At 42.0% G+C, this 26,477-nt stretch overlaps 1 protein-coding gene across 5 annotated transcripts in view; it reads right to left on the bottom strand.

Moving 5' to 3' along the window:
- The window catches only part of KCNC1 (potassium voltage-gated channel subfamily C member 1), a 123,947-nt gene that overhangs the window by 75,840 nt on the left and 21,630 nt on the right, over positions 1-26,477 (bottom strand). The window lies entirely within an intron of this gene.

Here is a 26,477-nt window from a genome sequence, read left to right as displayed (position 1 = left end):
TTTAGTCTTGTTTTAAATGTATTTGCGTGTTTTTTGTTTTGTAGAGTTGGACGGGACCACAAAGGGAATCTTGTCTAACTCCCTGCAATGCAGGAATCTTTTGCCCAATGTGGGACTCAAACCCACGACCCACGAGTCTCATGCTTCACCAACTGAACTATGCAAGCTATTTATACATTTTAGTCAGGTTTTTTCTGGTGAAATTACTGTGGGACTCTGGCTGGGAGTCACCTAACAAGCCCCACCAGAAGAAGCCTGTGCAAAGACTTCTGCTTGGGCAATGTGGTTTTCCCAGCTTTATAGTGGCACATCTGGCTGGCACCAGCACTAAAAGCTTTTGGGCACTAGTTAAAGACCATATCTGCTTAGGCATTCTAGACTTTAGGTTATTTTCGGAAATGTAGCCTTTGTAAAATTTTGTTTTTGTTTTTTAAAAAACTGTCCTGTTGCATTTTGTTATGTTTATTCATTGATTTTGAATTGTATTTTGTATGTTGCATGAATTAATTTTATTCACCCCTTTGGATACCACCCTGAAATCTTTCAATGAAGTCTGGTTATGAAATATTTTAAACAAACAAGCCGACTTTCTGCTCAGAACTTTGTGTGCAGAATCCAATCTAGAGCTCATGAATTGCGGGGGACCTGCTGACTCCCTTCTGCCTACAAGCCCCTTCTCTCAGATTTAATGTGCGCTGCATAGAACATTCATGTCAAAACTTGAAAGCTTTCCCATCTTAAGTGTTTGTGGTTTGTAGTATCTCCATCTCCAAGCTTTCATGGTTTTTAAAAATATCTGCAGAAATAAAAATGGTGCCCTACTTCTGCTGGTTAGAAAAGGACAGCTCACAACACATTTTGCCCAGGAGTCATCACCAATATAGTCCATGGAGAAAACCATTCATTGTCAAAACACCCTGATAACTGGCATGGTCACACTTCCTTCCGAAAAAGTAAGGTAACTTTCTTTGCACCAAAGATAGACAGGACTCATTGAAACAGTAGCTTGTGTTTTTTCTGTGCTACTCTAATAATGTTGGAAAATCTAGGCCAGGATTAATCCAAGTGCCCTCCAGTTGTTGGATTAAGGGTCAGATCACTCCTGACCATTAGTCAAGTTGGCTGGGGCTGACAGGTGTTGGGCTGACAGCCACACCAGGAAGCTACCTCTGATCTAGGTCATGCTGGAAGGATCCCGGTGTGGTCTCTTCTCACACCAGTGTCACCCATGCTGGAAACTAATGTAATGCTGGAATAAGAAGAAATCATAGTGTCTACATCTCCCATCTGGTTGCAGACTTTCGACTGCTTCATTCATTCATTCATTCATTCAAAATGCTACATGCCCTCACATGTCCTCTACAAACATACTGACGAAGCAGCACATGCTTTGTGTCTCCTGGCTACACCAGCAAAAACCATTCAGATGAAAATTGTGGCAACTCCAGTGTAAACTGCTGATTATACCATTCTACAAAACTGAAGAGTTATGGTGCAGGTAGATCATTCATAACGTAGAGCTTAGCAAGAACTTAGGACCTTTGACCAACACTGAAGCACATGAAGGAAGCTAACTCTTCTCCAAAATGAAACCCCTTTTCAACATCTTGTTCCATAAATGCAAGCATTTCTGCTTGCCAGACAGAACAAAGCCCCCTCTCTTCCCCCTGTGTGCAGTTTCAGGGGTCTTCTCAACTCCCTAGAGCAGATCTGGGGGAGGCACAGGGGTGCACATGGGGAAGAGAGTGGGTGGAAGCCATGTTGCACTAGCAGGAGCCCTTGCACAGGCTTCAGCTAGCATGCAAAGATAGTTGAACCTGGGTGCTAGAATTATTATTAAAAAGTCCAATATCTTATTGATCACTGCAGAATTTTTCTCATCTGCAATTCTACTCCATATGATGTAGAAGGCAAGCCCTGAATACCTGAAGGAGCGTCTCTACTCCCATCGTTCAGCCCAGACATTAAGGTCCAGCTCCAAGGGCCCTTCTGGTGGTTCCTTCATTGCGAGAAGTGAGGCTAAAGGGAATCGGGCAGAGGGCCTTCTCGGTAGCTGTGCCCACCCTGTGGAATGCTCTCCCATCAGGTGTCAAGGAAATAAACATCTTTCTGACTTTAGAAGACATCTGAAGGCAGCTCTGTACAGGGAAGTTTTTAATGTTTGACTTTTTTGTGTTTTAATATTTTGTTGGAGCTGCCCAGAGGGGCTGGGGCAACCCAGTAAGATGAGTGGAATATAACTAATAAAATTATTTTTATTATTTAGTGTGGCAGCAACTGCCTTTGGAACTCCCTCACATTATAAATAAGACAAATGCCATCTTTGCTGTTTTTACCCTGAATATATTCTCCCAGGCCTTTGGCTAATTAAGCAATCTAAGGCCTTTTAAACTGTGTTTGGGGTATTGTATTTGTTTGTTATAAATTGTTGTGTTTTTATATTGTAAACTGCCCTGAGATCCTTGGACAAAGGGTGGTACAGAAATTTAATAAAAAATAATAAATAATTAAAAGTATGAAGCTATAGCAACAGATGATGTAAAGAAATCACTTTGGCAAGCTTTGTTTTTGTCTAACAACCAAATAGACTTACAAGTTTGATAGGTCAAATCTAATCTGCTTTGCAGATGTATGTGAACTTTGTTAGCCTATTTCCATTGCTGATTCTATTTAGTCAGTCCTCTATTTAAACTCTTCACTGGATTCTTATTCTTAGCAATTTTGATCTAAGTATTCACAGTGTCTAAATCTCATTCTAATTGCACTCTTTAATTTCCTATGCTATTAATTGCATTTGCTTTGTGCAGATTAAGTGTGTAATAATTACTGCCTCTCTAAGGTCCATTTCTTTACATCAGAAATGTTAATGTTAATGCTATATGAATATTTTCCTGTTGAAGAGGGAATTGTCCTGGCTTCTTAATAAGAGAGATTTGTCCTTAAAGAAACACAAAACCAAACCCATATGATTATGATTGGCTGAGGAAGAAGGATGGGTGCCTATTTCTGTCAATTTCATGTCAATTTCATGTCAATTTCACAGGTATTCATCCATACATCAATTCATCTCTTTCCCTCATTAATCTGCAATTTAAAAAAATACAAACTTTTGTATTTTGCATTTGAGAGAGGAATTCAACATTGCTGTACTGTGATTATTCCATCAAAGCAAGCATTTTGGCTTGCTAGATGGAATGACCCCCTGCACTGTTCTGGGATTCGCCTAACACTGCCAGGGCAAATTTTGGGGAGCCCAGGGACATGAGGTGTGGAGAGCAGAAGTCCTTGTGCAGGGTTTCCACTAACAGGATTCATTTGTTGAATCTCGCCCTAAATATGTATTCATATTTAAACATGTATTTTATCTCAATGTACACACTCAAACAAACTTCATCCTAAATAAACATTTGGGATGCTCTGTGCTGAGGATTATATCACAAAAAGTGCTAAATCCAAAAGATGAATATGTTCAGATCCACATATTAAGTCCAGGAGCTTTGAATTAGGTTTGTTCATGCAAATATGTGAAGTGAAGTGTTAGTGGGCAAGGAAACCTTGGAGATCACACAAGCTGCACTTTGTGAGTGACTGGTATTCAGGTGTAGCTAGATCCTCAATGGTAATCAATCTGGAGGTTGGCCCAGGGTGTCTCTGTCACTACCAAATCCCTCCTTTCTGATTAGACAAATGGAATCCTTGTTACACATAGTGATTTTCCACCACTGTACAGTCCTAGGTTTTCTAGATTTTATTTTTGGGGCCCTTTTCAATCCCACACACTCTGATGTGTGATAGCAGAATAGTTTTCTGGTCTCTCACAAAATCACTGGCACAGTGAACCTCACAGGTCAGAGTCTTACATCTTAAAGACTGACGTATTTTAGTAAGAAAAGTATTCAGGGACCCATTAAGGAAAACTATAGATAGGCCTAGCTTTGTCTAAAATTAGAAAGCCTTCGGACTCCTTTAGACAAGAGAGAGAGTGAGTTCAGGATGCAGCAACTTAAAAGGCTTCTGTTTTTCATGCTACTTCATCAGTCTCCTTTGGTTCCATCAGGGCCTTCTGCTCTCTATCAGCATGGAGTGTAGGCGAGGGAGGAGAATCCTTTGTTTGTGAACTTGAACAGGAAATTGACCACCACACTTTGTTCTGTCCAAACACCCAGGCAATGCTTCTTTCATACTCAAATATGAAGGTATGAAAAAGGCTAGATCAATCCAGGCAAAATGCCCTGGGAGAACCAAATCATAGTGAATGTTGCTCTATGCTTCTATGACTACAATACAACGTACACTTCAGAATTAGCCTCAAACTGAATGTGGCTTTATTCTGATCAAACCTACAGAAGACTGGGCCACAACTGGATTCTCTGCATAAACAGTGTTAAGACTGGGGTGGCGAGATTCCAACCAGGCAGATACCAAAACCCATGCCTGCTTTTGCCGTGGTCAATCCTCCCTTCAGGCCGCTTATGGCACCCCCCCTATACAATGTTGATCCTGACCAATGCCATTTCCACCCTCATTCAAACAATGTTCTTCTGCCTAACAGAGGAAAGCCCTAATTTCACTGAGGGAAAGGCAAAAAAAAAACCCCAACCAAGTGCCAATCAGGAAGAGAAAAAAAAAATCATTTCCAGCCTTGTCAACCAGTGACTCAAAATTGCTCAGTGAAGGCTCTAACCCAAGGATGGGTGGGTGGGAAGCTCTCAGAGCAAAATGGCTGTGAACTCCAGGGGAAGCAGCCTTATAAAGACAAGGGCTCATGGGACAGCTTTTTCCCATGAGCCCATCATACAGAGAGGATACTGAACAAAACCTTGCCCAGGATTTTGTTGCAATCTATGGACCACAGCGCCTCCAGGCAAAGGCGTCCTGTGCTCACTGGGCACGGAATGGGGCTTGTTAAGTTAAAGGCTCTAACTAAGTCTGGTCTCTTTGCATGACTAAAGAGTACAGAAACTATCAGCTTCAGGAAGGCCTTGCCCCACCAATGATGTCATCCCTGAGTGTAAGATAGCAGTAGACATGGGCCAATCTCCTCTGCAGCTGGGAAGACACAGAAGCTTGACTTGCTCTATACTGAACCCAGAGCTATGGCTTCAGGAACCCCTTAGATATCTAAAAGGGGAAGAAGACCTGTTGCAACATTAATGCTGCATATGTTCAGCCTAAAAATAAAATAATTTATCACAGAGACACCACCATCTCCAGAGGCCTTGGTTTCTAGGAAACCAAACCCAATACATGGGCTGGCACTCCTGAAATCTCTCACTGCTCAAAGATTGGGATGCACGTAACAATTCAAAAGAAAGCTCTACAGTTACAGGTGTTTACATAGAAACCATGTTGAACTGTCTGCTCTGTAAATGTCTTTGGAATTCATTGCAAAGCTTGGCCTATCACGCAACATCCAAAAAACCAAAGTACTGCACCAACAAGCACAAAACAACCCCTCTGCAGTGCCACAAATCCAACTCAGTGGTGTAACGTTGGAAAGTGCTTTGAGCTCTGTGAGTGCATCTTTCTCCCAATTGAAGGGCAAAGTGTTTGAGAACTGGGACTTTAGCAGGGAAACCAAAATGCTTGTTTACAAAGCTATTGTACTGCCAACTTACTGTATGCTTGTGAAACATGGACCACTTATAAACGCCATCTCCAACCCCTTGAAATATTCCATCAACGGTGTCCCCAAAAAATATTACACATCACTTGTCTTGGGAAGACAAGGAAACTAATGCCCGTGTAATGGAAGAAGCAAAGATCAACAGTGTTGAAGCAATGATTCTTCAACATCAACTTTGTTGGACTGGTCATGTTGTTCAGATGTCTGATTATTGTCTTCCAAAGCAACTACTCTATTTCGAACTTAAAAATGGAAAGCGTAATGCTTGTGGTCAACAAAAGAGGTTTAAAGACTCTATCAAGGCAAATCTGAAAAATGTAGTATAAACACCAACAACTGGGAAACACTGGCCTGCGAGGGCTCCAATTGGAGATCAGCCTTTACCAAAGGTGTCATGGACTTTGAAGACACTCGAACTCAGGACGCAAGGGAGAAACATGCTAAGAGGAAGGCACGTTTGGCAAACCCTCACCATGATCAACTCCTGCCCAGAAACCTATGTCCCCACTGTGGAAGGACGTGTGGATCCAGAACTGGCCTCCACAGTCACTTATGAACTCACTGTTAAGACCGTTTTCATGGAAGACAATCTTACTTGGCTACAAGTGATTGCCAAAGAAGAAGAAGATAGTTAAAATACCACCAGATCCTTGGAAATCCAAACTTTTCATAGCCCCCTGTGTTGGAGATGGCATATGCCTTCAAACCTGAGCAACTACAATACATAAAAGTAACAGATTTTGATTTTGAAGTACGCATTAAATTAGTCCCCAAATCTCCTCCTCCAGTTTGAACTATACAGTGAAACTCTTCAGTGGCAAATAACCTCAAATGGAAAATATTATTTAAAAATATTCTGCCAAATATGTTAAGATGCCCCCTACACGCATAATATTGCTGTTATGCCACAACCGGGTAATCATGTAATCATTTGTTTAATCTATTGACAAGAATCTGAAAAACCAAATTCCTTCTATTATTCTGGCTTTTATTTTCCTATCAAGATATACTTAGATACTGTGGAGGCTATAATAAGCAGTTAGCAGATACAATTCTGTGCTCACACTGGGAACTTGTTTCCAAGAACGATAACCAATGATTTATCACTGAAAGCAGTAAAAAAAAAAAAAAAAAAAGGTTGGAGCTTCTTGTCTTTTTCTGTTGGGTTTCAAGGCACATATCTTGTGTCTCTTTGCACCTGTGGACAAAATGCAGGGCTAGTCATCCAAATGGAACACTGCTCCAGAAACACAATTTTTGTAATTATATACAGTTGGGCAACTTCATTGGTGATACCTAAGACTAAACACAAACGATAGCAGGAAGCTAAAGTACACCTTTGTTTTCTATGAAACTTGCATAATCTGCATATCATTGACATGGATGAGACAGGAGTCAATTCAGCGATCGCCATTTTTAATCCGTACTATTTAGACATCAGTTGAGACCCCAAACTCGCTTTCTTTATAAAGACTTATGCTATCATCAAAACTGCTAATCCTCTTGCAACCAAGATTTTGTATTGCGGCTTGTGTGAGCAACAAACTGACTCAGTGATTTTGCTTCTGGGGTATGGACTTATGATTGATTCAAGAGTATTTACAATGACTCATAAGGTCAGGGAGTGCTTGTTATTTCATTAGGATGAATCTAAGCTTATAGAAAAGTCAAGAAGAACTTCATAAATCCATGTGTTTGTGTGGTTTTATGCTAAGCATGGCATAATCAGTTTTAAGTCCAGTAAATAGGATCAGCAGTGGACTATTCACTCTATAGGATTAAATTGAATTACACTGGAAACAAATATAAACCATATTTCTGAAATATTGTTTTGTGCTGCTGTAACCATATACATAAGTTTTTTTCAAGCTTTGTAAAATAAAAAAGGCTAAGTATAATTTTAAGAAAGAATATTTGCAAAATCTTATCTCAAAAAACACCAGAGTAAGACTTCCCAAGGATTATTACTCAACAATGTGGTAAAACAAAGAACATGAATGAACAAATACATTGGCATCATGTATCAGCAGCAAGGAGATCCCCTGGAAAGATATAAAGAAGGTATGCATAAAGGCCCTGTGAGTGGAAACAGCAAGACATAATAATGTAAAAAGAGCTCTGCTGGATCAAACCAAAGGCCCATCTACTCCTATTTCCCACAGCGCCTCTGGGAAGCCCAGTGCAATAACTCTTTCCTGTCATTGTCTCCTACTGACTGCTGTTCAGAGGCATTGTTCCTCCATGAATTTGTCTAATCCCCTTTGTAAGCTGGTGGCCAACACCACATCTTGTAGAAACTAATTCAGTTGGGTTTAGAATCATTTCCCCTTTTTTATATTTGTAGCTCACATTTCCTCCAGTTTGCTCAAGGCAGTGTGTGTGGTTCTCCCGCACCCCCCATTTTATCCTCACTACTCTGCTGTGAGGCAGGGTGGTAGCAGAAGACGGCGAGGGGCCAAATATCACCCTGTTGTGATGCGCTGGAGTCACAGAGCTGCCCTCTCACCACAGAGATCCAAATTAAGCTGTGTTTGTGCAACTGAAGGCAACCGTATTAGTCCTCCTGTTAAGACCTCCCCCCTGTACATTAGCTTCAGTAGCCAAATGTGCTGAGGATTTACACACTAAAAAACACACAGAGATGAAACATAAAAACAGCAAGGCAAGTGGCCCCATATCAAACCAGTATTTGAGATCTGTTGAACTTTATTGACTTCTTTCTGGCTTTCTTTTTTCCTGCTGTATAACTTAATAAAATAGATTTACTTAAAAAGAAAACCTTTGCTTAGTGTATATCTTAATCTCTGGGGTCAAGATAAATGTGTCTACGGACTTCCGGGGTTGACGCGATCTGGGAATGGCGGATTCCCTCCGAGCTCCGGAGGGAATCGGCTCAGCAGGGGACGGGTCTTTGCCGTGCCGGCGACACGGGGACCCTTAAAACCGCAGGCGCGGAATGCCTGCGGACTGAAGACTCGGCGGGTGCCTTAAGCGCCCCCCCTGATTCGCGAAGAGCCTTTTTAAAGGCTGCGGAGGGGATACGGGGGGTGGCGCGGCACTGAGAGTCCATCGCTACCTCTGCTGAGCGAAGCCGCGAGCCATGACCGGAGAGCGCTGACTTCCTTCCTTGAAATTCGGCTGAAAAAACAACCCGTGAGTAATTTGGACTTGGCTTTTAAGAAATTTATCCATTGAATTTGAGACGATCGGGGGATGTGCTAAAAGGAAGTCCGCACCCCCTACCTTGCAGACGATCTAGAGCAACGAAAAAAGAACTAAGCTGGAGTGCCTACCCTGTAAAGGGTGAGTTTTAAAAAAGACAGTAACTTCCAAGATTTGGAAATTTTGAGCAGGAGAGAGGAGTGTTGGATGTTTTATGTTTTGTTGTAAACAACCCCCCCTCCCGGGCCCGGGAGCGTCCTGCTTTGGAGCTGGTTTAAGAAGTGCAGAGTTTGACAGCTGTCAAAGCTGTCAAATGGACTGTTAATAGTGGAAAATTGCTACCTAAGTTACCTCTGGATTAAAAAGAGTTACAATTGATCTAAAATTGTTGGAAATAAAGAAACAATAACAAGACAGAGGACTGTTGGGGAAAAGAATACTAAGTAACCAGATTCCCTCTAGAGGGAATTCTGTGGAATTACAATGGCTGTGGATGGAAAGATACTGGGAGAAATCGAAAGGATGTTTTATTTGGTTGGAATCTTACAAGAGCAGACTACGGCTATGAGTGAACAATTGATGACCTTGACTTCTGAAACAAGTAGTCCTGCTGAATGTAAAGAGGACCTCAATGAGAAAGAATCCACAGCTGAACCAGAAATGATAATAAAAGCAGAGGAGAAGACAAAACAAGAAAGAGAAGAAGTGATGTGGGAAAATACTGAGCAGAAGCTGACGCCTGTGGAATACAAACAAGGAGATTATTGGAGTAAATCTACTATAAATCCACGAAAGATGCAGAAGACGAAAGTGGAGGCCCTGGGAGTCTATGAAATTAAGGAATTTAAAATAAAGAAATATAATTGGGGCCTCCACATAGACTCTGACTTTGATTACCTTCAAGATTCATGCCTTGTGGAAACTCTTCAGCAGCTGTTTGCAAATATGGGAAGAGACTTTGGATTGATGGTGAAAGAACTCTTTCGAGATGTGACGACTGGCATAAAGGGTTACCAACAAGACCGGCGGAGAGGGACTGAAAGAGACTGGAGGGCCTCGGACGTGAGGAACCCGGGCTAAGAACTGTTATTTTGGACATGCTTTGGGAAGGGACGCAAACCGGGGATGGGAGGGAGGGAAAAATTAAGTTCTAACAACACTCATGATTATGCGATTTGGCTAAAAAGATCATTATTCAAGACAAAATGGGAAATCGATGGAAGGGAATTGAGGTCCAACTTAGAAAAAATTAATTTTGTTTGCTTTTATAAAAGGATTAATATTAGGACAGGGAAATGCCAATTTGCTGACATAAATTTGGAAATGGGGATGCAAGGGAGGGGGTAGGGGGAAGTCAATGACCAGGGTTAGGAAATAACATCTTCGGGAAAGTATATATGTTTGTTGTTGTTTTCTTTTTTTTTTCTTTGTTTATATGTTTATTTGTTTTTTGTGTTTTTGTTTTTGTCTATATAAAATGTGAAAACCCAATAAAAATTTTATAAAAAAAAAAAAAGATAAATGTGTCTACACTGGTTTCTAAAAACAAAGACAGGATCAACCCATAAAGCACTTAATTTTTGCTAGGAAGGAAGCATCCAATTGCTAAATTGTTTACGGAAAGCTATTTGTCTACACTGTGGGTTTTGCTGTGGAACCAGTTACTTAGATAGCAAAGATTTACTTTAGTTAAACTGTCCAAGTTAGCTTCTTATTAGACATCACTTTTACTGACATAGAAGGATGGGCAATAAAAAGCAAGAAATACGATTCTGTTTAGTTACTATAATATTTACAGGGGGCAATGTACAAACCTTCTAATAAACATGGTGTAATTGGGCTATTCTCTATTAAACCTCTGCTTTTCTGCTAAAGCAGAAGGTATTGCACTTCCAAATACCACCACATATATGGGCATGAATGTGGGTATTTTCCTTGAAGATAAAGAAGTGGTTCCTGGCTGCCCAGCACATCACCTCATTTTCGCCCCAGCAGTTCATAAAGCTGCTACATGTTGAAAAAGGGCTCTTGGTTTATTGACTTGTTTGTCATAAAAAATTAATCGCTTCCTCTTTGATGAACAGTGATAAATAATGACCCTCAAAGTGTGCTGTGGTCTCAAGTGTACTTAATGTGCTGCTCAATTTGGCTTTAGGAAATGAACAGGACCTAGGCAGATTGCGATTCCATGCCAGCGTCATAGAGAAGAGGGTGTTTAGGTGTACCTAGCGTAAAAAATAATACAATTCTTATGCTGTAACCTCAGGGTTTGTTGATGTAACTTTGGCAGTTTTCCTAAGATGGCATGCATCTCACATTGTGCCACTTAAAGATTATCTTTCAGAAGTCTCATAAGATTTCTCGCCACTCATGTTCTCTCCAAACTACTATGAATTAATTTCATGGCAAACGTGTGAAGTAAATAATTGTTTATTTTCCTTGGATACAGACCAAGCCTCAAACATAAGCTTGTAGTACCTGAAATAATTTCTTAGCCTAATCCTGGTCATGGCCATTCAGTGAATATGGGCATGGAGACTCAGGTTCAAATTGCATGAGCTTCTGCTCCCAACTGTAAAATGGGAAGTTATGTATTCAGTGGTCTGTGTTTACCTGAGTTCAAGTCTAGACTAAGGATTCTGAGCTCCTGTGTTCTGATTCAATACATGATATCCAATCACAGAACATTTCAGGATTTGGGCTTCTGCCATTGGCCCTTAAACCCTGAGTCATGATTCGCAGCTTGGAAGTTTAGACAGCCAATCACATTGGGAGTGGGAGTGGCCCAGGCCTTCAGAAATGTATATAAGCAGTTGCTTTGCCCCTGTTGTCCAGTTCTGTTAGTTTCATAAAGGTTCTTGCTGTTATCACTGTGTCTTGCCTCGTGGGAACCCACCTACACTTCCGGAATTACTATTAAAATATCACAAGGCTCTTCTGAAGTTAATGTTTATATACTGGAGGCCAATGGCCCAAAACTGAGGAGGAAAATTCCAATGGTCTCGTGACAGTAAAACTGTAACAACAACACAGGTTCCAGTCCTATGGACACCTATTGAACATAATGAAGTTGTTGTTGTTTAGTCGTGTCCGACTCTTCATGACCCCATGGACCAGAGCATGCCAGGCACTCCCGTCTTCCATTGTCTCCCACAGTTTGGTCAAAATAATGACCAAATTACTTCCATGTAACAAGTTACTTCCATGTAAATCCACATAGGATTGCATTTAAAGACTATACCTGCAATTTGTTGTCCTTTAACAGTACTCCAAAATCTGCTGCCTAAAGCATACCCCACCATGCCTAATGAGATCCCGCTCATATCTTATTGAACTAATTAATGGCATAGGCCTGCTATTGCATGTGTATTTTTTGATAAATAGGTACCGCTCCGGCAGGAAGGTAAACGGCGTTTCCGTGCACTCCTCTGGTTCGCCAGAAGTGGCTTGGTCATGCTGGCCACATGACCCGGAAGCTGGACGCCGGCTCCCTCGGCCAATAAAGCGAGATGAGCGACGCAACCCAAGGGTCATCCGTGACTGGACCTAACGGTCAGGGGTCCCTTTACCTTTACCATCAATATAGTGGTATAACCAAACGTCAATAGAAAAATGCTTCTCTTCTTGTGCAGATATTGTGCACATCTGATTTGCTGACCTTTTATACAGACCTGGTTTGCGCGTCACAATAAACCATAGTTAAGAACAAACTCTGGTTTAATGTGAATGTTAGTGCATGCTGCTTTGAAAGTCTCACTCTGATCCTCCCCCACTCCTGCTGCGCCACCAGGAAACAAGCCAGAGTCTGGCTTGTTGTGACATCCAAACCTGGACCTGTGGTTTGTTTCTCTCCAAACAACTAGGAGCAGTAACCAATGCCTGTTCTTGGCTGACTCCTCATAATTTGTTTAGAGGAAATAAACCAAGCGCCTGGGTTTGGCTGTTGCAACAAGCCAGACTTTGACTTATTTTCTGTTGGTGTGGCAGCAGCAGGAGGAGTGGGAAAGGAGGAGAGTGAGAACTTTTTAGTATAATGCTCAAACACATTGCATGCTCACATTAAACCAAGCTTGTGTGATGTGTGACTATTCTAGAAATGGAGCGGTGCAATGCATCAGGGGGCAATACGTTGATAGAACAAAATTTAGCAAGACAAACAGATTTGGCACAGATCTGCTAAAACCAGGAATCCAACTAACCCAATATTTATTTAGATCGTTTCCATACCACCCTTTACACAGGCCACTCTGCAATTTACAATATAGACAAGTAACTAGGAATACATAAAATCAAACAAAACACATACACACAATCCATTAAACCACACAGCAACAAATAACTAAATTACTGTTACTTATAGTAACAGCAATCAGGTCTCTCTTCCTCCAAAAGCCCTTTGAATATTTTCAGGGGAATATGAATAATACCCAAATAATAGACATTCCTTCAATGGATGGTTCAATCTACATCCCTCAGATACTGTATTCATCTTAAGGAACCATCAATTGCTTCTACAGTATAATATCCTCAAAAAGATTTCCATCACCACTCCTCTCAGCAAATTGTTTCCATGCCCCAGAACTCTTTTTGGCAACTTCTTTCTAGCGTTGCACTTACGGTAAATCTTTTGGATTATGGTTTGATCTTATTTGTTAATTAGCTTGTCCAGAGCTGACATTGTGGGCAATGAATGGTGATCCTCCGTAATGCAATGCTTCAGCATCATCACCAACGATCATTTCTTCATATTTTCTCTCCCAGGCTAAACAAATGCAAATCCTATAGTCTTTCCTGACATCATTTTCTCTAGACCTACGATTATTCTGCTGGATCTTTGGATTAATTCCAGTTCTCAGTGCCTTTCTTGACATGTGCTACCAGAACTCTCAGTACTTCTGCAAAGGCTGCACAAATGCTAGTTGGGAGACATACATCCTATGTCTTACTCTTGATTTCTCTATTAATGTACTCTGGGTCATGTCACTATTTTCTAGATCCTTTTCTGCACGATCAAGTAGATAGAAATAGATATGTCAAATACTATCTGTGCCTTTGATTATTCTTGCAGAAGGACCTTGCACTTACCCTTATTAAATATCAGCCTATTTATTTTTTGCTTGGCTTTCCATTCTTTTGAGATAATTCTGATGGATTTTCATGCCCTCTAAAGTATTCTGCAAGTTTTAGAATGGTACTTCCTATTCCAAATCATATGACTATATTAAATCACACTGCGGCTACCATAGAAGCTGGTTGGATTTCACTTATTATGCAGCTCATTTGAGGCAGGTGCTGAATCATTTACCATATTTTTCTCTCTATAACACGCACCCGACCATAACACGCACGTAGTTTTTAGAGGAGGAAAACAAGGAAAAAAAATATTCTAAACAAAACAGTGGATGTATGATTTTTGTGGTTCATGCTGTGGCCACAGACATGTGATCTGACAGTGAGTTTGGAGTAGCCCAATGCAAAAATCCTGAGGATCCATGCTTTGTAACCACGTTTTTGCACCACTGCGGCCCCAGGCAACAGTGGGTGCGTGATTTTTTTGGTGCAAGATGTAGCCATGGACATGCTATGTGATCTGATGGTGAATTTGGGGTGACCCAGTGCAAAAATCCTGAGGATCCATGTGGATCCGTGCTTTGTAACCACGTTTTAAGTGGGGAGGGAAGGAAAAGCACTCAAGGGACAAGGAGCACACATGGGGTGGGTGGAGAAGGATGCTGCTAATAATGCAGAAGAGGGGTATAAGGGGAGAAGGCTCCTCTCCTCTTCCGCTTTGCTCCTTTAAAGCAAGCAGGCTCTGCTTTTCTTCCTCCTCCCCACTCATTCCCGGCTTAGCGAGCTGAAAAACTTTGCTGCTATGTAGCGAGCTGAGTGGGGAGGAGAGAGGGACAGAGAGCCTGCTTGCTTTAAAGGAACCAACTCGTGTAAGCGGCTCCTCTCCTCTCCCGCGTTGCTCCTTTAAAGAAGCAGGCTCTCTGTCCCTCTCTCCTCTCCACTCAGCGGCTCTTCTCCCGCTTTGCTGTTTCAAAGCGAGCCACAGAGGAGGGAAGGAAGGGGAACCATGGATCCTCTGCTCACGACTGCAGCAGATCCCCCCCCGCCACCCGTAGGCATTCCATCCATAACACGCACAGACATTTCCCCTTACTTTCTAGGAGGAAAAAAGGGAGTGTTATGGTGCAAAAAATACGGTACATCATGGGTGCAGCCGGGAGGGCAGTTGCCCCCCTAAATCAAGTAAATCAATAAAATACTTAACTAACTGAGGTTCTGCCCCCCTAACATAAATCCTGGCTATGCTCATGATTTACATGCCCCCCTTTGCATTCGAGATTCCAGCCTACCGTGCTTTTATCAACAGTGTAAAATTACTTCCATATCTCCTTAAACAGTTTCAGATCAAGTCACGTGAGAGATTGTCAAAGGCCTTATTTATCTCTACATATAACACTTGTCTTTGTACCTCTGTGTGCACTGCAAACTTTGCAAGGCGGAAACTCATTTATGCTGGATTTGTACATTTATCCTTTCCATATGGTTCCTTGAGAGGGACCGTACGTGGTCCTGCAAGAAATATTTTGTATGATGCCATTTGTGCTATTTGAAAACACTCTCTTGAATCCTGGCCACATAACTATGCTGTTATTTCTCATCACAGAAAAAAATCTCCTTTTCTCCCCCTCTCCAATCACACAAACATATTCTTTTATCTGAGAAGCACAGTGTAATTGAAAACAAAGGGCTAGATCACTATCAAGTATTGTCATAGAACCATTTTTCTTTTCCTGGGCATTTATATTCCATTCTTTGGCTCTGCTTGCAGAGATTTGTCATCCTTGGCTTCAAGTATCATGGAGAGACAGAATACCAAAGCTGGATCTTTGTAAGCATCTAAATAAGACATTTTTTAAAAGACAGTGTGATAGTGTGGCTTGTCCAGAATCTTTCCCAGGGCCATACTGAAGTACATCCAACAACTCAAGCTTGCTTTGTATTGTACTGAACTGGTCCCTCCACAATGTGCTGCTTCATGCATTCCCAACAGTAGTGATCTCAGGACCAGCAGGAGCCAGAGCTCTGCAGGCCTAGAGGCTGCTCTCCAGACTTGCAAAAAGCTACTGTTCAACTTCCAAGCAAAATACAATTGAGTACAAAAGAGCCAAATCAATCAGTGCTTGCTGGATAATTTGCAAGAGGCAAAACCTGTGCTTGTTGGGACATTTACTGTATTTTTCAGAGTATAAGACTAGGTTATTTTATTAAAATATTATGCTAAAAACTTGGGGTCATCTTATACATGGATAGTGGAGAGGTGGGACGGGCGATTGATCTAAGGAGGACATTGCTGTTGATCTAATTGGTCACCATATTCAGGGCTGGAAAGGAATTTGCCTGCAAACAAATGGCCCATCTGGGGTTTTTGTCTTCCTCATAGCAGTCACTACAACTTTCAGTGGATAAGGCACTGGGTTGAATCCTTAGTCTAGCTTCCAGGGGGTGGGGTGAGTTGTTGCATCACTCCTGCCCTTGTGCAGGTGCAATATCTCAGGGTACCCTGGTAAAGTGATCTGTGTGAAGGTTTCTGTCCTAAAGCCATAGAGAGAGGATGGGCCATAGACCTTCCAATGGTGGCCGGGGTGGGGGAAGCTTACTTGACCTGCATCTTGACCTGCATCTGTAACTCAGGCATGACCTTGTTCAAAACTTCAGCCATTCAGGAGGAGGCTAGTGCAGGATACATGTTCAATGCCTAAACCAAAGCCCACCTACATTTGTAATCAATAAAGTTATGGCCAATTTCCAATTCCAGAATGTTGCTGTGTTTCAGCTGTTCACTACCTCACCCTTCCCATCCCTGAAAGCATGCTGTACATGGGTCCACAGATGCTACCTGACAACAATAACACATGTCTTAGTTATATCTCAACATCAAAAAAATGAAGATCATGGCCACTGGTCCCATCACCTCCTGGCAAATAGAAGGGGAAGAAATGGAGGCAGTGAGAGATTTTACTTTCTTGGGCTCCATGATCACTGCAGATGGTGACAGCAGTCAAGAATTTAAAAGACGGTTAGGATTTGCTGAAATAATTTTGGAAATTGGGATGTAGAAAGGGGAGGTATGGGGAAGTCGGCGAAGTAAGGTTTAAGAAAAAGGGATATGAAATTATACATGTTTGTTTGGGTGTTTGTTTGTTTGTATTGTGTATTGTTTGTGTTGATAAAAACTGTGAAAAACCAATAAACATTTTTATATAAAAAAAAGAATTTAAAAGACGCCCACTTCTTGGGAGAAAAGTGATGACAAACCTAGATAACATCTAAAAAAGCAAAGACATCATCTTGCCAACAAAGGTCTGAATAGTTAAAGCTATGGTTTTCCCAGTAGTGATGTATGGAAGTGAGAGCTGGACCATAAAGAAGGCTGATCACTGAAGAATTGATGCTTTTAAATTATGGTGCTGGAAGAGACTCTTGAGAGTCCCATGGACTGCAAGAAGATCAAACCTATCCATTCTTAAGGATAGGTAAGCCCTGAGTGCTCACTGGAAGGACAGATCCTGAAGATGAGGCTCTAGTACTTTGGAATACTGGAGGACTCCCTGGAAAAGACCCTGATGCTGGGAAAGATGGAGGGCACAAGGAGAAGGGGTCGACAGAGGACGAGATGGTTGGACAGTGTTCTCAAAGCTACGAACATGAGCTTGACCAAACTGTGGGAGGCAGTGGAAGACAGGAGTGCTTGGCGTGCTCTGGTCCATGGGGTCACGAAGAGTTGGACATAACTAAACGACTAAACAACAATAGTTATATCCAGGTTAGATAGCTGCAAAATGCTCTATATAGGGCTATTCCAGAAGCATCAGCTGTTCCAAAATACAACTGCAGATGCTGGTGGGTACTCACTCATGGGTTGACTTTACACCAGTCTTGAAACAACTGCAGTTCTTACCAATTTGCTTCCAGCCACAATTCAAAATGTTGGTGATTTTCTTTAATGTCCTAAATGGCTGAGGATACTTTACGGGTTACTGCCTTCTGTATAATTCTGATTATTCCCTTAAATCAGAGGGAGGGGCCCTTCTCTGTCTTGCCTAAGGCAGAAGCACAGCTGGATGGGACAAGAGAGAGGGCCTTTTCTGTGGTTGCACCACCCAGATTATGGAACACCTTGCCTTTTGAAGTGTGGTTGGCCCCTTCATTAACAATTACAGAAGACCTGTTTATTCTAGGAGGCTTTTACTTCATGAAACAGACAATGCTTGTATGGTTTTTCAACTGCTGACCTTGTGTCTTTCTGCTATTGTTTTATAGAAATGCAATATATATTGTAACCTGCCCTGAATAGTGTTTTTGCACTCAAAGGGCAAGGCAGAAATATTTAAATCTAAAGGCAGGAGAGTCACTTTTGAATGCTTTCCAACTGGAATTTCTCCCTTTCTCAGCTCTACCCTAAATAACTGATGACTCAACAGCTCTGTCTGCTCTCATTGCCTTTTCTTTGCTTCTGGGGACCTGCCAACTACTCTTGGATCTTAGTTTAGGCCTTAATTCATACGGATCTTAAGTCCTAGAAGACACTTGCTCTGTACTTCTAGAGTCTTTGGCTTGGGTAATACAACTTGGAACGTCGCCTGTGTTCCTGGTTTTTCATACTGGGACATTTATGCTGGAGTCTCGCCACTCTTCTGGGAAACTTGCCACACTATTGCAAGATTCTTGTTCTAGGTCTTTCCCAGGATTCAGGTTCTGGGTGTTAGCACTGTTGTTCATGGCCTTCTCTCTCTTCATAGTTTTTGCTTCTTGCATCATGGACCACACCAAAGAAATCCTGCAAGCTACTGAACTACATAATGATTTAAAGCAAAGCTGTTTTTCCCCTCAGGAACACAAAGAACATTCCTGGTTTCTGCATTCTGGCCAAGTCATCTGCTATAAAGTATGTTCATCTTACAGGAAATAAAATAATTTGAAATTTAAGAAAATTCTCAGACTCTCCTTACCGGGAGGTTTTTAAGCAGAGGTTGGATGGCCATCTGTCATGTGTGATCCAATTGAGATTCCTGTGTTGCAAGGGGTTGGACTAATAATAGTAGTAGTAGTAGTAGTAGTAGTAGTAGTAGTAGTTTATTACTTATACCCCGCCCATATGGCTGGGCCTCCCCAGACACACTGGGCAGCTTCCAACAGGCTATTAAAAACACAATAAAACATCAAACATTAAAAACCTCCCTAAACAGGGCTGCCTTCAGATGTCTTCTAAAAGTCAGATACTTATTTCCTTGACATCTGATGGGAGGGCATTGCACAGGGTGGGTGCCACTAGCGAGAAGGCCCTCTGCGCTGGACCTCAGTGTCCAGGCTGAAGAATGGGGGTGGAGACGCTCCTTCAGGTATACTGTGCCGAGTCCAAGACTGACTAGGTGACCCTTGGGGTCCATTCCAACTCTACAATTCTATGATCCTGGATACCACATTCCAAAGAAACAGCAATGTTGTTCTGCCTCAAACAAACCTGCTGTTGCGCTAGTCTGCAAGTTAAGTTTTCCCTGCAGCATTGTCCAGAAGAACACTTTGTATGAAGGACAATTGTCCCTCATATTACTTTTCCAGCATTCTGCCCTTTTAAAAAGCATCTAAAGCTTTTATGATTTGAGATTTATCAGACACATCTCCTTAATTTCCAAGCAAGTCAGGTTTTTGTTTGTTTTTGTTTTTGTTTTAAGTGCTTAATATAATTTCAGGTACTAAAACCATAGCGGTATGAGCCAAAAAATACGACGTGTCAGGGTGAAGTGACCCAGCATTTGTGCACACACACCCAATCCATAGGACAAAAGCTTCATTAACTCAGAAGTGTCAAGATGAAATGGAAAGGAAGAGGGTGGAAAGTGCTGAATAAACGCATAATAAGGGGAATGCTGAAGTATTAGATGGGTGCCAGCAATGTTGAATGATGGTCAAGGAAGGCCTTGTGTAAAACCTGGGGTTTGAAGATGACTTAGGTGCAGGGCGCTGGCAGAAAGGTGCAAAGCAGCAGTCGGAGATGAGACACATGTACAAAGGTTCATCATATTCATTCAGTGAAAGCTTAAGTGTTTTGAAAAGCCACTGCAATTTTCTTCCTGCAACTGAACCTTACAATGGGAAAAGTAAGAGTAAGAAAGACATAGGCCTCAAAACAAAGGTTTGGTAGGATCAGGAAGAGATGAGCTTTGGTAAGGGGAGGGGCTGAACAGAAGGCGAGAGGCTTTCTGCCCCCCACAGGAGAAAACTAAGGAAGCATTCCAGTCCTGGCTGACACATAGCAGCTGTGCAATTGTAATTGCTTAGAGTAAACATCTTCCACAGGGGACATCTTTAGCGTGGCCTATGGGGCATCGTTTCTTTCCAGCATTTATTTGCCAATTCTGGGCAGTGCTGGGTGGGCTGATTGCTTTTGCTCTGCTGGTTGTCAGAGTCGCTCTGGGTGATGTCACTGGAGCAGCTGCTCAGCTGCAAGTATACTACTATTTGCCTCGCAGGGGGTATAGCCTACATTATGAGCAATGGCAGGCTGGCTGGTTGACTGGCTCCAATACGCTCCCAGCTCTGCAGCAGTTCTGGTGGTGACATGCCTTGTCAGTGCTCACCCCAGAGCAACATGACACACAGCTCTCAAAGTGGTGGAAAGAGCACTTTCCAGATGTGAACAATAATCCCCCCCCCAATAAGAAGGGAGGCCCAATCAACAGCCAACTGAGTGCAGTTCAAATACATTTAAGGTCCACACTTTTAGGCTGCAGTCATTAATCTGCTTTCATTGAGGCATAGCTATTTTGCAATCAAGAGAAGCTCAGCGTGACAATTCCAAAAATCAGGGTAGATTCAGGATCACAGTCCTCCTAACCACTGTTTAAAATTATGGCGTAACAGCCAGTATTTGCACAGCTACTGTGGTTGTGTTAAGCGACAACCAAGCAACCCCCCTCCCCATTGCAACACACACAGAGGTTTTTAATTTTGAGTTCCATATGGGAAACCATTAAGATGAAACCTAAAATGGTTGTGGGTGGAGGTGTAGTTTTCCCCTACCTATATGCTTATTGATGATCTCAAATAACTCTAAAAAGGTGGTAAGACAGAGCCCATTCGTGAAACTGCTCAGGCAGATCTTCTGGATTGTCACTTTTTGAGATGACAAGAATTTCACTTTTCAAGATTTTGCACAATACCAAAAGTATGGAAAGATCAAATATACTGATGCCCATGGGCCTCAGTTGGCCTAAGGTTGTTGTTGGTTTAAAAAATAGATACTCTATTCAGAATACTGTCTATGGGTTCACACATATTTGGGGAGTTGGTGTTTTCACAGTGGCTGCCTGCTTCTCACCTTATTTCCCAATGTCAAATAATTCTTCTACTGTAATTAGCTGAAGAAAATTGGCATTTTAAACACATTATCCAAAAAACATACACAGCTACTCAAGAACATAACTGAAAGGAGCCAGCTATTACAAGTATTTGTGCGTCCCTGTTGTTTATAATAAAAATGTTAGGTTGAATACGCTCTAAAGGTTTGCCTGCTGTGACTATTTCACTATGTCTAGGAAGCAAAAAGACAAACAACAAATCAAGTGAACCATTAACAAATTGTTAGAACAATGAATATGGTTTCCGCCGCTAAATGCAATTTTCTTTTGTGCTATTAGGCCTCTGCAATGCACTGAGATGTCTGGAGCAGTCAAAGCCTAATAAGGACAGCACATTTACTTCCTGTAATCCTTTCAATAATTTAGACGCAGACAATCTCTACCAATGCACATCTCACTCTGTGTCAAAAGGTCAGGGGTTTGAGCCCCATTTTACACTGGTTTGCAACACACTGAAGGAATGAAGTGTTTGAGCTTTTGCTCAAAAATCTATATTGTATTTATATAAGGTTGGACCGTTTTGAAATGCAAGTGTCCTTTTTGGTTTTCCTCCTTTTTAAAGGTCTACATTTGCACGAGTTTAAACAAATAATGTGATGTTTGCATCGATGCAAGATTTCTTCAGTAAAAGAAACAGTCAACTAGCACATCAGTTCTGATGATTTTATCATCAACATTCGATGACAGCAGGTCTAATGCCATCACTCAGTTTTTGTGACTAATATGCACATAATATCCTTGTTTTCCTGGGGGTTGGGTGGGCTGGCCTGGTTGTTCTATATAAAAATATTTATAACATTTCATACTTAAGAACTGTGAACTTCCCCATGTTGTGGAAACTGAAGACAGACAGTAGTCAAGGAAGTCAACAGGGTCACAAGCAACACTGAGAGAAATAAGGTGGTAGGGAAATGTTGTCTAATCCCATCATAGGGTTGGTATAGACAAGATTTATGCAAGCATGAGAAAATCCAGCAAGAATTCCCTTCCCTTGGCCCCAGGCAGTACCTTTCCCACAGAGGCTGGGGTGCCGACTTTATGGGGCAAAATTGACTTCACCTCCCCACCCTCACCCCCATATCTGTTGCATAGTTATATAACTTTATAACCTCCAACATTTCTCTGATGAAGACAGGAACATCCTAAAGAAAAGAGGGACATTCTGGGATCAAATCAGAAATCAGGACAGCTTCTGTAAATCCAGGACAGTCCCTGGAAAATAGGGACACTTGGAGGGTCTGTGAAGTATAAGTGTAACCTAGGTTGGAGCAGTTTCATATGTTAGAGAACTACAAGGTTGGAAATAAAAATAAGAACACTATCTGGTTGTGGAACTGGAGGAGTAGCAGGTTTCCTCCAGATTTCGCAGTACATTTGTGTAGCTAGAAAATAATAGAAAACCACTGTTACCTGCAGCATGGGTAGACTGTAGATGAGACATGAATATGCTGCCTGCCCCTACTCTGAAAACCACAGTGCTGATTATGCTGTAAATTTACAGTGTAAATTTTACACCGTACAATTATTTCTTTGTGTTGTTCTCAAGGGCATCATCTGAATTCCAAGCTAGTCTCTCATTATTCAAGCACCGATAAAGCATGAGGGAGAATATTATTTCTCTAGGTTATCTAGATGTATGTCCGTTGCTTTGATCCTAGACAGGCGGCAAGAAGAAAAAAATAATTCTGTTCTAATTTTCTTTTTAAATTTGCTGCTTTTTTGTCTGCAGATCCACGTGGGTTGAACCCAGCATCCTTTCTGTTTTCCTGGGATAATGTCTGATTTGACCCACAGAATGCCACTCCCAGGCCCAACCATCATTTTTTAAATTGAAGCGTTGCCAGTCCTATTTATGCCAAGTAATTCTCTTTAGCGCCCTAAGCCACAGAGCTTCTCAGAAACAATTCATTCTGTGCAATGCAGTGCTCTTTGACTGAGTCAGCCACCTATTCCGAGCAGATAATGCAGTTTCTAAAAACAACCAGAACAGGCATATTCCCAAGAAACTATGGATTGAGAGTCATGAAATATAAGCATATTTTTCATTATCAATATATGTTCCCTAGATGGACCAATGCAATGATTGCCAGAACAAATTTTGGGGTATGCAGATAAAACAAGACAATATGTCAGTGTGTGGTTTGCAAAAAATCAGCTATGGAAACAGAATGCATACCACACGATTAAACTCTTGTGGCTGTTCCTTATTTGATGTGCCAGGGCTTAAAATATCCAGTGATAGCAGCAGTAAATCTCTATTTAGTTATGATGAGATAAGTGGATCTCCCTCTGTTCCTTCACCCTCTTCCCTCCTTCCCTCCTCCTGTCTCCCACTTTCCCTCTGTCAATAATAACTTACTCATCCATGAGCATATTACGGTATTCACTTTTCTGTTCTGTAGCATCAGAGTCTTATTTTTCATGGCGTTATCATGCCTTTAGGTACTTTTGAATGGTTGTTTTGGAAGCCTTATCAACATCATCTTATATCCTTATTTATTATGCTTTTAATTTGTAGCCAGTCTCTGAGGTGGCTTTGTATCTCTGTGTTATGAATGAGTGAAGGCTGCTTGCTAGTGATCTGCTGAATATGCTGTAACATTGATGGGTTTATTATCTATTTTCTGCGTATGAAAATGACAAGTATGGTTTTCCAGCCCAGCCCAAAGCAGAATTAATTGCAGCTAACCATTTAGCGGTCTTAAATGAACCTAACTCTGCCTAGAATTACAGCCACTTATACACCCTAAATTTATTCAAAAGGCATTTCTATTGGTTAGCCATCACAGAATATTAAGAAACAGAGCACTCCTCTTCGTATGGTTGGACGTGTGGCCTCTTAGCAGGCTAAATCCATTGAAACAGATGTGGATTTCTCATAGATTTTAATGAAATATAGCTTGTACTCAGAGTGACCAGTCCCTTCAGCTTGAGTTTGAACTGACATTTGTGTTCTAAATTGAAGACCTTCTAGCTGAATTTCTGTTGCTCCCCGAAGACAGATGGGTGCTATATTCCAAGGTCTAGAGAGAGATATTTCAGCCCATTAAATACCATCTAGCTGTTTTTCTAAACCTGTCAGGAGGCTAAAGATCAACCACCCAGCAGCTGCAGAGCTGGAGAAAGCTGGTGTGCTTCCATTGCCCTTTACTGGCTTCAGGCTGCAGGGAGATTGGAGAGAGACGGTTTGTCCTTTACCTCATGCTGCATTTCAAACATACAGCAGAACGTTAGAACGCTCTTTGTTAGTCACCCATCAGTCAGACAAAGCCATTCACAATAATATTTATTGACAATCAAATTTGTAATGCTACACATTATTTCATTATTTCTTTTGTTTAGAGCACTGTGTAAGTATAAATAAAATGTGAGATAGGTGTACTGGTGAATCAACCATTTGTTCAGCTAGTTGACGAGTCAGACCAGTCCCCCCCTATTTAAATTAATTTTTCCTGTCAAGTTTTCTGATGAGTCTCTCACCCTCAGTTCACCAGCAGTCCAGTCACAGTCATTTAGAGGGTGTTAAGACTAGCAGAAGAGTTTGAGGATGGAGAGGAAAATAGATCACCTTGTTAAGATTAAAGCAATAACTGAAGACAGATTCTCTGAAAATCTAGGCTGGGAAATAGTAATGCTGAATAATTTAGCGAATGCATGATTCAGTTCAAATTACTCAACCAGTCCAAGAGCTCAGTTATATTTATGTTGAGGCTTAATTTTTAAGATGGGCAGAGCACTCCGTCTGTAATTCACTGGTGAGGATGCATTTATGGTGCTGTGGTCACTTTGGGGCGCCAAAGTTCAAGAGAGAGATTGGCAAATGGGAGGAGATTCAGGGGATAGTACAAACATTGATAAAGCATTTGGAACAGAAGGCACGTGATTAAATGCTATAGGAACTGGATAGGTTTAAGGCGGGGGGGGGGGGATGAAGGACTTGATTGAGATGATGAGTTAAGAGAAAAACCTAAAAGGCATATGATGTAATTCCACTGTAAACAGTAAGTGGATCTGGCTCCTCAGGGAAACCATATTGTCAGGGAACTGACATCGGAGCCAGAGGCGGAGGGAAGGCTCTCAAGTGATGCTGGAGAGGGACCCAGCAGGGAGAGAGGTAGCTCAGCGGGGGAAGGAAATCAGCGCAACACCAGGGATAAAGGGGGGCAGATGGGGGAATCGGCGAGAGGGCTCCAGGACTCTTTGCTGGACACCAGCGGGGAGAGCACGGGTCCTCCGCTACCCACACCCTCCCTGCGCAGAAGACTTCCCGCAGGGAGAGTAGGAGGAGACTTGGCATCAAACAGCTTTTATGCTGGAAAAGGTTTAAGAAACGCCCACTGGCGGAGTCTGCTAGCAACTGAGGCAGCCACGAAGTGAAGGGCTGTCCAGACAGAAAAGGTTTAACAAGGCAACATAGCCAGGAGTGGCGGCAACTTAGGCACGAGCAACCCCTATATTCATTACACGTATGTAAGCCATTCTCCATTTTTGGAAGAATAGCAGGACATGTGTAGTTGTTTAATTCATAATCAGAGCATTGTTTACAAGGGTCAGTGAATTCTGGGTGGGTTTGACGGCTAGCCAAAAGTTCATAATCACCTGACAGTGTCTTGCTCCTAACCTTCTGTACCTTTGAAATGCAGCATGAGATCAAGGATAAACCAAAGTCTCTAAGATGAAGCCAGTGGAAGGAAGTGGAAACACACCATCTTTCTGTGGCTCTGCAGCTGCTGGGTGGTTGATCTCCAGCCTCCTGGCAAGTTTAGAAAAAAATATTTCCATCCATGTTTGGGGGTGGGGAAAGAGCAGGGGTGATCCTTCCTGCTTTTCAGCTCCACTGTTGGAAAGAAGCCTCCGGCTTGCTGCACTCTCTAGAGCCGTGGTTCCCAACATGGGGCATACGCCCCACAAGCGGGCAATTTGATTTCTAGGGAGGGGGCAATTCGAGAATGAGTTATTAACAGTTAATGGCCTTTAGGCTTCCTCCATGTGAACAGGAGTTCACTTTTTGAATAGGTAAAAGGTAAAGGACCCTGGACGGTTAAGTCCAGTCAAAGGCGACTATGGGGGTTGCAATGCTCATCTCGCTTTCAGGCCGAGGGAGACGGCGTTTGTCCACAGACAGCTTTCTGGGTCATGTGGCCAGCATGACTAAACCGCTTCTGGTGCAATGGAATACCATGATGGAAACCAGAGCACACGGAAACGCCGTTTACCTTCCCACTGCAGTGGTACCTATTTATCTACTTGCATTGGCGTGC

Source organism: Podarcis vaucheri (genome assembly GCF_965113315.1).
Source record: "Podarcis vaucheri genome assembly, chromosome: 1".
In the NCBI taxonomy this organism is placed as follows: domain Eukaryota; kingdom Metazoa; phylum Chordata; class Lepidosauria; order Squamata; family Lacertidae; genus Podarcis; species Podarcis vaucheri.
The sequence above is the reverse complement of the archived record's forward strand: the minus strand, read 5'-3'. Positions and strand labels throughout refer to the sequence as shown.